General features: G+C 42.9%; 1 long non-coding RNA gene across 1 annotated transcript in view; it reads right to left on the bottom strand.

Annotated features, from left to right (window-relative positions):
- Positions 1-540: 540 nt before the first annotated feature.
- LOC140374269 (uncharacterized) overlaps positions 541-12000 on the bottom strand; it is a 40964-nt gene continuing 29504 nt past the window's right edge. Inside the window, exon 3 of the long non-coding RNA XR_011929084.1 lies at positions 541-670. This is a non-coding gene — a long non-coding RNA (uncharacterized lncRNA). The remainder of the gene's footprint in view (positions 671-12000) is intronic.

Genomic DNA, 12000 nt, shown 5'->3' with positions numbered 1-12000 from the left:
CAAACCAGCTCTAAACAAGAACTAAACAGGGTCTAAAACAGAATATGAGCCGCACCAACGGATTTTCCCTAGGACGTTTGTGAGGAGCTCCACGTTAGAAGAACGCTCAGATGTTTTGGTGGGATCTGTTTCTTTCTTCACAAACATCTCCAGGTTTGGGTTCTTCTTCTTCTCGCTTCTGTCTCACAAACTTTGATGAAGTTGTTTTACTGAAGACACAGAACGTGACTTTTTAATGAAGAACGAGGAAAAGAAGCAGGACTGAGCTGGAGCTTTGACGTGAGATGTTTCCTCAGCACATTCATAATTCACCTGCAGGGGCTGCTGGGAAAGAGTGATTTAATCATAATTTAATCAATTTTTTATCATTTTATTCTTATTAATAATAATATCGATATAAATTAAAGTGAAATATCATAAAGCTCCACTAGAGGGAAGTAAAGCACAGAGGAACCACCAGGTCTGAAAGTTCTTATCCAAAGTGTAAACCTTATAAATGAAACAAACAGCCTGTTTGTCTGAACTCAGCAACACGTCTTTATTTGCATTTGTGAAAAAGATGCATCAGATTCAAAGCTGTAAATATGTTTTTGTAGATAAAGTGGACTCAGACCAAAGACTCCTCGACCCTGAACTTCTGGCTTCTAAATCGTCTGGTCCTCTTAGATTCCTGCAGGAAAAAAACAAGATTTTTACATTGAAAACACTGACTTTTCATTTTAGAAAACAAACAAACTATTTTGCAATTCATTCTCACAGGGGAATAAAACAGAGACAAAACCGTTTTAAAAAGTCATCTATCGAGCCGTTTAAAAACCTGATGAGCTTCTGGGTCACAACATTTATTCATAAAACAGTCACAAAACCAAGATTAGTGTTCAGCATCTTAAAATCTCCATTAGTTTAACATTAACGACAACATTCTATGAGATGTGACAGTTTTGTGTTTTAACCGGCTTTGAGCACATGAGTGAATATGAGTCAATATTATAAGTATAAGTCTGTTCAACCAAACTAGAAAGTAGAAATAGTAGTAGTAGTAGTAGTAGTAGTAGTAGTAGTAGTAGTAGTAGTAGTATTAGTAGAAGTAGTAGTAGTAGTAGAAGTAGTAGTAGCAGTAGTAGTAGTAGTAGTAGTGATAGAATTTAAAGCTTTACAGTGATACAAACAATTCAATAATATAAAAGCAGAACATAATAAAGCATAAAAGTGGTTTCAATGTGAAAACTTCTCTGGATCCTGAAGTGTATTTTATATTTTTCTTGCAGATTGTAACATCTTGTTCTGAGCCTGATTTATTAAAGTTTAACTCCAAAGAAATGAGGTGGAATTAAATAGAATTGATGGCAACTTTTCTGTAAAATGTAATTTACTTGAATACTACTACCACTAGTATTATAATAAGAAGAAATCCAAACTTCTCACATTTTTGTTGCTTATCTCATTATTAGGGCTGGGCAACAATTCCATTTTTTAATCGCGATTAATCTCATTTTTACGTGCAAAATTCAAAATGAATTCAAAAGAAGTGTAAAGTGCATCAGCATTTTTATTCAGTAGCAAATATTAAGTATTCGCTTGCCACAAAATCCTGAGCCACAATCATTAAAGATTGACAGGCCTTTCAGAGACCAGGTCAGAAATGCACCTTCACCGTGGCAAGTGCCACTCGCTTGTCATTTTCGCAACAAAGTCTGTTCCTTTTCTTAATTTTTATGTCCAGCATCCTCGAAAAGGATTGCTTCAAAGATAGTATATTATAGTATAGTAGTTATAGAAAAGGACAAGGGAAATGGCCCCAGAGGCTGACCTTTTGGCCCTTTTGGGGCCAGGCCGGTGCAAAGTGTGAGAGCCAAGTTTAGTTTATGTATACGTTCATATGGAAAACTACACAGTGTTGATATTTTGTTATAAATGTGTAATTTTATGTTTCACGGATTAGTAATTTGGTTGTTTAAATAAGCTACATTTATTTGATTACATTTGTTTTATTTGTAGAATGTATTTGTAGTCTTTTGCCTGCTCTGACGCAAATGTGTTACTGTCACTTTAAGAGAGACAGCGCAAAGGAACACGCAAAGGAGCAGGAGACACTGCGCACAATACAGAGCCAAATCATATTCTATTTTTTGAGAATTGCTGTATTTGATTACTCCTGTAAGAAGTGTCACAAAACTGTGGATGAAACTTTGTGAACTATTTTTTACATCGGAGTCCTGTGGCAGTTATTTCTCATCAATTAAAGTACAAGAGTAATACCATGGGCAAAAACAAAAACACAAATACTTTGCCCAGAAAGGTGGTCTTTGATTCAGTCTAAAATATGAAGAAAGAAATCACAGGACGTACATCACGACGTCACAAGTCGACTACTGAGCACCAAATTCCCTGCAGACAAGTGGGGCGTGTCAGGAATCATATGAGTCCGATGTGTGTCTTGACCTCCGCCGAACCCCAGGGGTTCCATCGAACCCCTGGGGTTCCATCGAACCCCTGGGCCTGGGGTTCCATCGAACCCCTGGGGTTCCATCGAACCCCTGGGCCTGGGGTTCCATCGAACCCCTGGGAACCCCTGGGGTTCCATCGAACCCCTGGGCCTGGGGTTCCATCGAACCCCTGGGGTTCCATCGAACCCCTGGGCCTGGGGTTCCATTGAACCCCTGGGCCTGGGGTTCCATCGAACCCCTGGGAACCCCTGGGGTTCCATCGAACCCCTGGGCCTGGGGTTCCATCGAACCCCTGGGCCTGGGGTTCCATCGAACCCAGGTTAAGAACCACTGTTCTAATGTACACGCGCTCAAATTCTGCGTCGGCCGCAGCGGTTTGTACGAGGCTTTAGAACTGGTGCGGACCAGGGGAATCCGACCTGTGTTAACGCGCGTTAAAATAATTGATTGCGTTAACTTGCCCAGCCCTACTCGTTATATTTGCCATTTTCCCACATAAATATGAAACTATTACATTATGAAAACCTTTCCTCAGACAAGTATCACATTGATAACTCTTAACCAGTGGTGGGTCGTCAGGGCCAGCAAGGCCTTCTCTGCTGGCCTAAACATAATCAGAAAAATAATATATTCCCCACAAATATGTATGAAATGATTCCCCAGAGTAAGAGTTTTACTCTTCATTTCGTGGCTTTCCTCTTGTTGCACTGCTTCTGCCCCAGGTTCAGATTTGGAGGTCTTTATGTTAGATCTTTGATCCAATCATATTCAGCCATCATGTGTTGCCAGGGTCTAAAATCTGCCCTCTGACCTTCAGACTCAACAGAGCTGGTGCTTGTAGCTTAAGTCTTAAAGTGAATTGAAATAAAAATGATGTGTCAAACAATCAGCTTTAGAGTTGGCTCTTGTACGTCTGCTGCTGTTACACAGGAGCCAGCGTGCACGTCTTTTGATTGGATCACCAATATTGAGAGGCGGGTCCTATGGGCGGGTCCTATGGGCGGGTCCTATGGGCGGGTCCTATGGGCGGGTCCTATGGGCGGGTCCTTGCAGAACCTCACAAATTAATCCGCTTACTACTAAGCTGTTTTTTCAAAGAGGAAAAGAGATCGATTTGGTCGAGGATATAATTATAACGCCGTTCTCAAGACCAACTTTTCAAGAAAAGTTAGACATTGTAAGGAGAGGTCGTCCGACGCCGACGCTGCAAACCCTGTCACAGGCGGTTCCTTCCTCACTTTCAAAGTTCCAACGTGGGCAGCGTCAAGGTGACGCAACGCCCGGTTAAACTGTGTTTCTGTCTAAATGTACAGGGCCTGGAGCCGTGGCATCATAATGATGGTAATAAGAGGTGGAGTCATTGGGGTGGGACTGTGTAGGACCTCACTGAAGGCCCGAGTCCCAGACCCACGGCCCGACACTGCTCTTAATGTATGTTTTTATATTTACCTGCAGTGTCTCGCCGTAAGAATTCAAAACTAAATATTATATCTTTCTATAAACTGAAAGCTAATGTTTAGTTCTGCTTCACGGTGACAGTTTTGACTGACTTTCTCATTTCCTCACCTGGTGGTTGTGAACAGAACTGCACCTGAAATGCACTGCACAGAGCGACGGCGTTAGACACGGAAAAGGTGCAAAAATGTGACTTTATATCAAAGCTGACCTCTGAGCAGGATCACCATGACGACAGAAGCCATCAGCAGCTCCACTGAACGCATCACCAACATCAGGAGAGTCACGACAGAAACTGAGTCTGTGAGAGAAGCTTTTGTTTAGTCGGGGCGTTTCTTCTTAAAGTGACTGAAATGACGGCAAAGAGAGAGTCAGTCAGGAAAGTCACACGAGCCACGTTTGGACCGGCCCCAGACCAGAGACTTTGGAGCGTCCCGGGATCAGACAGACTTCATAAAGAAACTCTAAATGACCCGAGTTATACTTTTTTAAGGCCGATCCAGGCCATTCACAAAAAGACGTTCAGTAGTTCAAAGTTTGCGTCGCAGCGAGATGTGGCTAAAGCTAGAGTAAACAAGAAACAACTTCCTGTTTATCGTCAGCTTCTTCTTCACTTATTTCACTTTTCTTATGCTCTGGAACTATCATAGTTTGGGTCTTGATGCGAGTGTGCGTCGATAAACAGGAAACAGCTGTCGCTAACGTGCTTTAGCTTTGTTTTGCTAGGTCTGTCAGCGCAGCAGATAAAGTTATCAAGTATGAATGTTTTATTAATATCTGCTTTTGGCCCTTTTGTTTTCTGCGTTCTCTCTTGTCCAATCATCACACGCTAAAGCGTTCAGGGGACTAGAAGTGAGCCAGGACCCTCTGGGACATGGGGCCTCAGGGCCGCTCCCATGGAAACATGGATATTATGCAACTTTAATAGAGTCAAGGAGCTGGAAAAGACAAATAATGAATATTATGGTGACATCAGTGAGTTGAATTGTACCGTATGATTCTTCTGGATTGTTCTCAGTCTGAACTAAAGTCTGTTTCAGCCAAGATCTACCTAGAAATAACAACAGACTTTTAGAGCTTTCATAGACTGTATTTGTGTTTGTAATTTAAATGAAAACAGAACATTTGGACTGTAACCTGGTTTAGTCCTGGTTCTTACCTGTGAAGACATCGAAGACATGAACCTGGTTCTGATTCAGGTCGGTCACTTCACATCTTTTACTCCAATTTGACTTTGAAGTAAACGGTGGGTTTCGAGAATGTGAGACTTTGACAGTTGCTGAGCATGTGCCAGTGTAAAACCTGACCGGGGTGAAGTCAGACCCTTGGACCCTGGTGAAGTCAGACCCTTGGACCCTGGTGAAGTCAGACCCTTGGACCCTGGTGAAGTCAGACCCTTGGACCCTGGTGAGGTTAGACCCTTGGACCCTGGTGAGGTTAGACCCTTGGACCCTGGTGAGGTTAGACCCTTGGACCAGCCACCTCACAGTGAACCCACAGTCGCCGTGTCCGCCGTACGGAGTGACAAGACAGGTCAAATATTCGTGAAAGCCCCCTCTATCGCCATTGTCTGAGAAGAGACGAAACTGTACTTTACCTCAGCTCAGTATATTTATGATCCTCTGTACTTTAAGACTTGTTTTAATATATTCAAAGTACATATGACTGGTTCTCATGTTTTATAATGAATACTTAGTTTTCCCTGCGGTAAATATTTGAGTATTTGATTCAATGAAGTTACAGTTTGTGACAAAAAAGGATCATTTTTTGTTTTAATTTCCAGGAAGTAGAGCTGAGTTGTAAAACAGAATCCCTCTGTGATGTCATCACACTGAAAAAACAAGTGAAATAAACAAGTCACATGAGTCTGACCGTTTAACATACTGTATGTCACATCTGCTGCTCATGTCCAACCAGGAAGTAACATTATAAACGTCACCAAATTTGTCAAACTGAGGAAAAATGGTCAGTTTTGTTTGTGAAATCTTAAATATAATTATGTTCACCACATTTGAATGACAGGTGCAGTCTCACCTGTCACACAGCCTTTACAAACACCTCAATACTCACTGATGACCACAGACAGGAAGGACTCTGAGCGCTGTGATTGGTCGCCCTCAGAGCTGGACTGTGATTGGTCGCCCTCAGAGCTGGACTGTGATTGGTCGCCCTCAGAGCTGGACTGTGATTGGTCGTGCTGGGTGCAGACGTACACTCCTGCGTCATCACTTTCAACCTTTCGGATCTGAAGCGCACAGGACTCGGTCAGGTTCAGTCTGTGGGAGTTGGAAACGGGGCGGACGGAACCAGACCGGACCAGATCACTGTCACGGCGTTCCATGGTAAAAGTTGGCACGGATGGGGGTTTTGGGGGTGGCCCGCGGGGAAAGGGGGGGTCTTTTTTGGTCCAGGTGGTCCCGGAGCAGTTGGTCTGAGACACACCTCCACAGGGCAGAGTGACATCGTGTCCAGACTTAACCACAAACGAGAGCTGCTCTTCTGTGGGATGAAGACACAGCACAGCTTTTATTTCCTCTTCACTTGTGGAGTTATCACTTTGTGTTTACATTATTACAGCTTTGATTGACGGACAAACCCCTGTGTTTTTTTATTCAGAGTTAAAACATTTAAAACTTCTTGTGCAGTGTACGTATGTTTGTGACTTACTGTAGAACATTAAAAAAAGCACACGTACAGAGGGGATTTTGGAAATACAGTGAGGACATTATTGAGGGCTCTGAAATGTTCATCGTAGGTGCATTTCCACTGAGAGAATCTAAAAACAATTCAGCAAATTACATTGTATGATTTTTGATTGATTTATTTGTATGTTTTTGCCGCAAATAAGTATTTGTTTCCTGTAGTTCTTGTTCAGGTTTGCACTCTCTGCAGCTGAGAGTTTGACCCACTCTTCCACAGAGATCTTCTCTAGATCTGACAGGTTTCAGGGCTGTTGCTGAGCAACACAGAGTTTCAGCTCCCTCCAAAGATTTTCAATTGGATTTCGGTCTGGAGACTGGCTTGGCCGCTCCAGAACCTTGATATGCTTCTTACAGATCCACTCCTTTGTTCTTCTGGATGTGTGCTTTGGGTCATTGTCATGTTGGAAGACCCAGCCACAACCCATCGTCAACACTCAGACTGAAGGAAGGAGCATGATGTCTCCACCCCCAAAGCATGATGTCTCCACTCCCAAAACATGATGTCTCCACCCCCAAAACATGATGTCTCCACCCCCAAAGCATGATGTCTCCACCCCCAAAGCATGATGTCTCCACCCCCAAAGCATGATGTCTCCACCCCCAAAGCATGATGTCTCCACCCCCAAAGCATGATGTCTCCACCCCCAAAGCATGATGTCTCCACCCCCAAAGCATGATGTCTCCACCCCCAAAACATGATGTCTCCACCCCCAAAACATGATGTCTCCACCCCCAAAGCATGATGTCTCCACCCCCAAAACATGATGTCTCCACCCCCAAAGCATGATGTCTCCACCCCCAAAGCATGATGTCTCCACCCCCAAAACATGATGTCTCCACCCCCAAAACATGATGTCTCCACCCCCAAAGCATGATGTCTCCACCCCCAAAACATGATGTCTCCACCCCCAAAACATGATGTCTCCACCCCCAAAACATGATGTCTCCACCCCCAAAACATGATATACCACCCCCAAAACATGATGTCTCCACCCCCAAAACATGATGTCTCCACCCCCAAAACATGATGTCTCCACCCCCAAAGCATGATGTCTCCACCCCCAAAACATGATGTCTCCACCCCCAAAACATGATGTCTCCACCCCCAAAACATGATATACCACCCCCAAAGCATGATGTCTCCACCCCCAAAACATGATGTCTCCACCCCCAAAGCATGATGTACCACCCCCAAAACATGATGTCTCCACCCCCAAAGCATGATGTCTCCACCCCCAAAGCATGATGTTTCACCCCCAAAGCATGATGTTTCACCCCCAAAGCATGATGTCTCCACCCCCAAAACATGATGTCTCCACCCCCAAAGCATGATGTACCACCCCCAAAACATGATGTCTCCACCCCCAAAGCATGATGTTTCACCCCCAAAGCATGATGTTTCACCCCCAAAGCATGATGTTTCACCCCCAAAGCATGATGTACCACCCCCAAAGCATGGTGTTTCACCCCCATGCTTCAGTCGGGATGGTGTTCTTGGGATGGTCCTCATCCTTCTTCTTCTTCCAAACACGGCGAGTGGAGTTTATACCAAAAAGTTCTCTTTTGGCCTCATCTGACCACATGACTTTCTCCCATGACTCCTCTGGATCATCCAGATGGTCAAACTTCAGACGGGCCTGGACATGTGCTGACTTAAGCAGGGGAACCTTCTGTGCGATGCGTGATTTAAACAATGACGACGTAGTGTATTACAGATTTGCCCCGTAGCCCTTTCCAGCCTTGTGGAGGTCTAATATTCAGTCTCTGGTGTGTTTGACTGCTCTTTGGTCTTGGCCATGGCAGTGGGTGGAGTCTGACTGATTGTTGGGGGGACAGGGGTCTTTATGAAGCTGACGAGCTCAAACAGGTGCTACTCATTCAGATGAATAAGTGGAGCAGAGGTGGACTTTTGAATGGCAGACTAACAGGTCTTTGAGAGCCAGAACTCTTGTTGATTGGCAGGTGTTCAAATACTTGCAGCAATAACATACAAATACATTATTTAAAATTCATCCAATGTGAGACCCGTTTTTAGATTCTCTCCCACAGTGGAAATGCACCTACGATGAACATTTCAGACCCTCCATAATTTCTAAGTCACAGGGTGTTCAAATACTCATTTTCCTCGCTTTTTATCATTTAGTTTGTGAGTAAACTCGATCCGACTGATAATTGGGATTAACTGAGTTTTTTGGAGTTAAAATTGAAACAAATCAGGCTCAGAATTAGATATAAACTTATTCTTTTGTACTTTTCTGTCCAAATCTTGGAGTGTGTAGGAGCTACTTTAAGGGCTGATCTTTATGTCTCTGTGGCAGAAACATGCATTTGGAGATAAGCCTCTGAAGTTACAATGTCCCAGAGAGATTTACAGATGTAAGTGGATTAAACCAAGAAATAAAAACTCTCACAAATAGTAATCTGATTATTTCAGCTTCTAAAGGTGAAACCACAACAGGAAGTGACCGTAGATAAGAAGTGTCGTTCTCACCAATACGACTGGAGTAACTGCAGGACTCACTTCTTACATTATTCAACCCATAATATCACCAAATTCACTTCAAATGTCATTGCTGTTGCCAGAAAATGACAGATTCTATATTGTTGATGAATAAAACCTCATAATTGTGGATATTGTTTATAAGGACTTCATTATTGAAGTGGCCCAACATGTTTTTTTTTGTCTTTTTGTTCTTTCAAAAAACAATACAAAAAACTAAACAAACATGGGTCTCACTCTTATTTATTTGATTCTGGACAGCGTCTGCATTCTTAACACAGTCAAGAGCTTTTATTTTCAAATTAAAAGGTCCAAAATGGAGTGCCACAAAACGTTCACTGCAGGAGCAAAAAAACCTGCTCAAATAAAAGTGTGAACCTCTAAAAATGTACTTTAAGAGTAAAAAAAAAGAAAAGTAATTGACACAGATTTTGAGCTGTAATGAAGTGTCTAAGTGTCATTTATAAAGACTGTGAAAATGTAGGTAAGACGTCAGGACTATTAAGATTGAAAGATTGAACTGTTTTACAAACATATTTATTACGCACAAAGCACAACACTGTTTGTTGCCATGTGGTTTTTAAAGACTTTATGTTGTCAACAGAGAGAAAACACACATGGATCACATTTGGAACATTTCTTAAGTATAAATGTAATAATAACAAGTTAATTACAAGTGGCTATCTATGTTTATGTGCATTAACTGTGTGTTCTTAATGTGGAATGTATTACTCGTCGTACATTCTCATGTAAAAAAAGAACAAATTATATAAAATGAAATAAACGTGCTTAACAAACACAAAGTATCCGCTCTAAAATACTCAAGTACAATGTCATGTAAGTGCTGTACTTTTACTTTTGTACTTTCCACCACTTTCCCATAAAAAGTCCTCTTCTTTTTCCCACTCTTCGCACTATAATATCTGCCTCTTATTTAAGTTTTGATGTCCATAACTCTCTGCTTCTATATTGTCCTCAAATGTGTCGGATTTCTCATTGTGACGATATATTCCTGATCGATCTCAATCCAAGTCTGTATCTAAAGTCTTTAAACCGCGACGCAGTACGACCCGACGTTTATACACCACGTCACAAAGAACTACGACCCTTTTAGAGCAAATCCAGACAAATCATCTCCTTTGAAATGCTGGAAAACCCGCGACACGTGAACGAAAAACCTGCTGAAATGAGCCAAAACGTGTGTAGGAAAAGCACCAATCGGGGTTTCAGAAGGAGCCTGAACTCACCAGAGATCTGCGGCGCGAGCGAGAGCAGGAGCAGGACGTGGAGCGGGGACATTTTCACACCTCTCTGCAGCGCTCGGAAACGAGCAGCCTCATGAACTGATGAAACGCTCCGTTTTGTTTGCGTTTATCTGAACTCGAATCAGAGCGTTTGACGAGAGAAACAGACGCTGCGGTCGCGTTTGAAATGAACTCATGGGAGCGGCTTGAACAGGCTCACATTTACATACATTTATCCACATTTACATACATTTATCCACATTCACATACATTTATCCACATGTACATACATGTATCCACATTTACATACATGTATCCACATGTACATACATTTATCCGCAGTTATTTACATTTGTGATCTCTATATCTATAAGTTTTGTCTTGTTTCAGACTTGGATTAGAACGTTGGGCCCTGTTTATTCTCAAACTTAATCTAATTTCTGTCTTGTTTTTAATTGTCTCTCGCGGCTGGAGTGAAAGTGGCGGCTCTTAGGTTCTTTATATGTAGTTGACGATGTTAATCATTAACTAAGGTTCGGGAGCTGGACCACGCCTCAACCTCTTATGCCGTGTTTAAACCGCGGCGTCAAATTCACGCCCGATGCAGAAGTTGGACACCTGTACATTTGAAGGCAGACGCCTCGGACGCGAAAAAAATAGACTCACAGCAGACGTGCGTCTGAGGCATCAGCGCACATGCTCAGTGGACGAGTTGTGCTGTGTTGCTTTTCTCGTGCTGTTATGGAGTTTAAGGCGGAACATGGCTTTGGTTTATTAACTTTACAAAGTCCAAAAACAGAAGCGTTGGGCTCCGGGGCCCGTCTGGGACCCGCAGAAACTTAAGAGCTGACCAGAGTTTAGTCAATATCATTATTTGCTCCAAGAGCTGCGTCTTAAGTTTTTTTTTTATTGTTGCAGGGGTTTGTTTTGGGTCTTCTTCCGGGTTGTGCGTAGCACGTCACTGGAGCGTCATCTCTGATTGGCTGCTGCGCCGCGTCCAACGCAGAAAAGTTGAGCTTTGTCCAATTTACGCGTTTACATAGACTTTGAATGTAAACTGGACGCTTTAGACGCTTTTGACATCACTCCTCCAGCAACCACACCTCCACTCTTTAACCACACCTCTAATTACCCAGAAGCCCTATTTATACAGGCCTATCACAGCATCTCTTGGTGTTTCTGCTCTCTTGACCCCGCCCTCCCACCCCATGTCTCTATCATCTTCAACTTAGCACATCAACATCCAAGGAGGGGGGGTTCTGAATCGGCTGGGCTGATCACCCGAGACGGAGCCAACATCCGGATTCTCTACCCAGCCAACTCTCATCATCATAATCATCATCATCATCGATCCATCATCATCATCATTATCATCATCATCGATCCATCATCATCATCATCATCATCATCATCATCGCTCCATCATCATCATCATCGCTTGATCATCATCATCATCGCTCCATCATCATCATCATCATCATCATCATCGCTTCATCATCGCTCCATCATTATCATCATCACTTCATCATCATCATCATCATCATCATCATCATCATCGCTCCATCATCATCATCATCATCATCATCATCATCATCATCATCATCATCATCATCATCATCATCATCAACATCATCATCATCATCGCTCCATCA

This window comes from Eucyclogobius newberryi, unplaced genomic scaffold (assembly GCF_026437365.1).
Source record: "Eucyclogobius newberryi isolate DKJ021-1_F unplaced genomic scaffold, fEucNew1.0.hap1 SCAF_3, whole genome shotgun sequence".
NCBI classification, from domain to species: Eukaryota; Metazoa; Chordata; class Actinopteri; order Gobiiformes; family Gobiidae; genus Eucyclogobius; species Eucyclogobius newberryi.
This window is presented reverse-complemented; position numbering and strand designations above follow the sequence as displayed.